Raw genomic sequence first — 4,528 nt, forward strand, 5'->3', positions numbered from 1 at the left:
AATTCTCCTTTTGAGCAAGAGTTGGGAGGAGGTGGAGAATAGCAGTTAAGAGACTGCTTGGGTTCAAATCCTGACTTCACCTCTTATTTTCTATGTGTTTTCTTAATAACCTGAACACTGATTAACAGTACTTGACTCACAGGGTTGTTATGAAGTTTAAATGAGATAATCCATGGGGAGCGTACTGCTTATGGGGCACATAGTAATGAATGTGAGATGATGGTGGGTGTCCAGGGAGATACCAGGCTGAATGCACCTGGGATGCCTTTGTCCGTTACTGAAAGTCAGGAATCAGAAGTGAGTGTGAACCAGACAACAAGCCTCAGAAGATAGAGAACTGTCTGAGTAAGCTGGCAAGGGTTACAATGTGGAATCTAAGTAATCATCAAAATAAACTGATGAGAGTGGGAAAGGATCGAAGTCGGTCACTTGTCGGGAGCTGGAGGTATTTTTCTTGCTTTGGTAACCTTGCAGCGATGTGGTTCGAGATTCTCCCCGGGGCTCACTGTCATGGGCGTGTGCTTGCTCATCCCTGGAATTGCCAATGTGCATATTCACAGGTTCAGCAATGGGGGCAAGGAAAAAAGGGTTGCCTGTTATTCATATCAGTGGTCTTTGATGGAGAGAGATAGGCGCATCTCTGGAGTTAATCATTACTATGTGTCAAAGTGTTTGGAGAATATTGATTAAGGAAGCACTTCCTGATTAATGAAAAATAACTCAGTTTTGCTCATCTACCTGTGCTAGAAGGTTATGCAGTATATTATGTAATGCATAATAAAAGTTAAAAAATAAAATAAAAAACAAAAAAACAACTGATGAACAGAGTGGATCCAGAGACATGGAAGCATGGAACAGAGAGCGGAAACTCAGAGGGAAGGTGGGGAGGGGGTTTGGGGAGGTATTGGAGGGGGTCAATGGGGGGAAAAGGGGGACATATGTAATACTTTCAACAATAAAGAATTATTTTTTTAAAGGAAGGATATAGGGCAGTGCCTGTAAAACCAAGAGTTGTGAGGGCCCCCTTTTGTCTCCAGTGAAACAAAGAGTACATCACCTGGTCTGCATCCAACTACACAGGGCCTGGACCTCAGTAGGGAAGACGCTGAACACACCTAGCATGGTTAAGGTCAAATAGGGCAAAACTTTTTGGTTTTCTGTTTGTCTGTCTGGTTTGGAATATATCTGCGGAGGAATTGTATGGTTCTTCTAATTTCGTTCTTCTAATATCTGCTTCTGTATAATGGAAGGGAAAAGGGCAATCTAGTTATCCTCTAGAAAGCCATGCACACACATAACTGAACAAGGAGACTCTGTGTAAGATGATGAGAATGACAGCTCTCATCCTAGCAAAGCATGAAGGTAATAAATTCCCTTCTAAGCATGTTACAGCTACATAAGCTATAAAATATATTGCTATAAAATGAGCCATCTATTTGAAAATCCTGTTGCATATAGTTTGTATAATTACAAAACTAGTCATTGAAAATGTACAGCTGCCAAGAATAAAGAAAAGGTTGGGAGTATTAGTGTATGCAAGGTATTATTCAAAGATGACAGAATCATGCTATTCTGTTTACTTCATACATAGATTTGCATTGCCTAGTCAGTGTCTAGTGAATTTCTTTAATCTTCAGAAAAAAAATAATTATCTAGAATCTCCTACTGGGAATATGGTAGCATAGAATCATAAATTCAGCATTTTAAAGCTGCTGAAGGACTCCTAGAAAAGAATGAAAATCAGTTCCTTAGGCTTTCTTCAAAATGCTAGTTAATATCCTAAGGGGCTTTTGACATTTTAAAAGATTATTTTAAAAACATAAAAGAAAATATTTAGTCAAATATATCAACTGGCTCATTGAATCCCCACCTATTATAAGAATTTATTCATATTAGCAATGTCAGTTTTAAGAAGTACAGAATAGAAACTCAAATAACCTAAGTGACAGATTCGAGGTGAATGGCACGAATCATTCATTAGAGGGAGATGACAATCTGTAGGGCATCCAAAGAAATCAGGCCTAGCATTTGACCTGGTTGATTATTTCTGTTCCCAGCTGAAAAATATATTCTGAATTCTATCCAGCTCATCTTGAGGTAGACAAATGTTAAAACAGAAAGAGGTAGTGATGTGCTTTTGTTCAGTATGGGCTCATGGGGAAAGTCCTTATAATATTTTCAGCTGGTTGCTATGGAGGCAGCCAGCAGCGAGCTCAGCTAATAAATTCGGGCTGACATCATTGTTAATAGACAACTGAGCATTGCAATTGTGCAGAAGAAAAAAAGTAAGGCAGGAGGACAACAGCAAAGTTCGCCAAACAGAAAAATCACAAGGTGCACACAGAAAGGTATGTTTCTCCAAGTCACAAGGTATTTACAAATACTGGTGAGCAAGATATGCCCCTTACTTTCCCATAGGCCCTACCACAGGCAGGTAGATATCCCAGGGAGAGCTATTTACCTGCACACTGTAGTCAGGGCACCAGAGGAAACTGGTTAAACTATTTGGGGATTTAGCTGAGCTTTGAAAAACTATGTTCCAGGCTCATTAGCTTTTTAGAGTTGCCGGGTCCACACCACAGGACTTGTAAAAATAATCAGAAGTTCAATTGGAAAGAGTCAAGGAACAAGCTGCCTTCATTCGTTAAAACGGTCAGGGGGGGATCAATGAAAGTCATCCTTAGCTATTCTCTTCTATGCTCTGGACAGAAGTTTTCTTCCTGTTCAGAGCTTCCTGCTCAGTGTTTGTCTAAGCAGGGAGGAAAGCCATCGCTCAAACTCTGAAACAACAGATTGCAAGCTAAGGCTTTTCTACACTTTGTTTAATTTTCCTGAAGTGTCCTTTTTCCAGAAATGATTTATTGGAGACCTAGCATGCTTTTCTTCTTACTCAACACTCCCCTGGGGATGTAGTTAAAACACCATTCTTAGCTGTAATTCTCCTGGGTGGGGAAGTGGTCGGTGGTGGCAATGAAACCAAAGCCCAGATTTGAGCAACTGTGGGCTGTTGACTTTATGCTAGTCTTTCATAAAGGGAACCCTCAAAACACCATGGCCATTCAGCAAACAGTGTGCATTTCATCTAAGCCTGGCTGGCTTCGTGCTTGCTTTTCTTCAGGCTAGAATGATCCTAACCAGCAATGTCTTTGTGTCGTGATGCAGAAAGTTGGCAAGTTGGCATGAGGATAATGCTGAGTATAACTTCTGAGTGTGTGTGGGAGAGGGCGGGGTGGGAGGGGGGTATCAGGGAGAGAAATAAAGCTCTGCACAATGGCTAGTGGTTCTCTCTCATGATGTCTTTCCCAACAGACAATCATTGTGCATTGTCTATGTGGGAGTGAATGCAACATACTATTTTTGAGTAAAAAATTAAGATTTCTTTTGGTGGCAAAGTATATGGAAAATAGAAGCTCTCTGTACTTGATTTTTTGTTTTTATTTAAATGCCTCCAGAGACATTCTTCTGTGAGAAGAAAAATGACATAATAGGTCTCTAAAGATGAAACTGTTTTGATGATAGAAATATTCAATATTAAATCCACTAGAACTATTAGGAAATGCTACCAACATTTTAAAAATTTCTTGTATGTGGTGAACTTTGTTGATTGTCTACTCAACAAAATATCTTCCCCTTCTTCCTAAAAGAATTTCGATTTTTCTTTCCTCTCATCTAGCCAAGTGCCTGAAGGAAGTTGATCTCAACTCCAAAGACAAGGCTGATTGGTCTGGTTAATGCCATCTCTTCATCAGTCAACCACTCAGGAATGGACATACAATTCAATTCTGGCCAATAAGATGTAAGCAAAAATTTGCTGGAGGGTTCTGGTAAATTATCCCTTGCTATCAGAAAAACACAGGAATCCAGTCTTTTTCCAACCACATGAATCCTTGGATGAAGAAAATCAGGAAGCGCATAGTCCCAGTTGCTCCTGCATTTGTCCCATGTCTGTAAGAGGTATAAAATTGAGGCCAATGAATTGAGCCAGTGACTCAATCAATACATTTCTTTGTTGTTTAAGCCATTCAAATCAAGCTTATGTTACTGGTAGCCAAAGGCATTCTTTTAACATAGAGTGATTCTATCTGCCAAGCCTTGTCCTAAACATCTTTCAGTTTGGGCTCTCTCCTCTTCTTTTCCTCTGTCTCTTTCACATATGAACCCCAACCTTTGCTCTGACTCACATTATTTCACTCTGATACTCCCCTTCTTGTTCTCCTTGTCTCTCCTCTCTAGTCCTCTCCCTTTGCCCTTCATCCTACAAGTAGTACCCCTAGGTATATCTTAGTCACATCAGGATCAAAGAGCAGGTCCACCATTAGGCATAATTCTGGATTAGGTGAGGTTTCGCTCCTATGTCCTCCTATACTTTGGCTATAAACACCCTTGGCCTCCCAGCAACGTCCTCCTCTGCTCCATCACATATAACAAAGCGTCTGTGTGCTCTAAGACATCCACCCCAAAACTATGTTTTCATTGAAATGCCTTTTGGAGATAATTCCTTAACTCAGTGGCTTTCAAACCTATTTTC

General features: G+C 40.3%; 1 pseudogene; it reads left to right on the top strand.

Moving 5' to 3' along the window:
* Positions 1-476: 476 nt before the first annotated feature.
* On the top strand, positions 477-786 carry LOC102420299 (annotated as a pseudogene).
* Positions 787-4,528: the final 3,742 nt, after the last annotated feature.

Source organism: Myotis lucifugus, unplaced genomic scaffold (genome assembly GCF_000147115.1).
Source record: "Myotis lucifugus unplaced genomic scaffold, Myoluc2.0 scaffold_12, whole genome shotgun sequence".
NCBI classification, from domain to species: Eukaryota; Metazoa; Chordata; class Mammalia; order Chiroptera; family Vespertilionidae; genus Myotis; species Myotis lucifugus.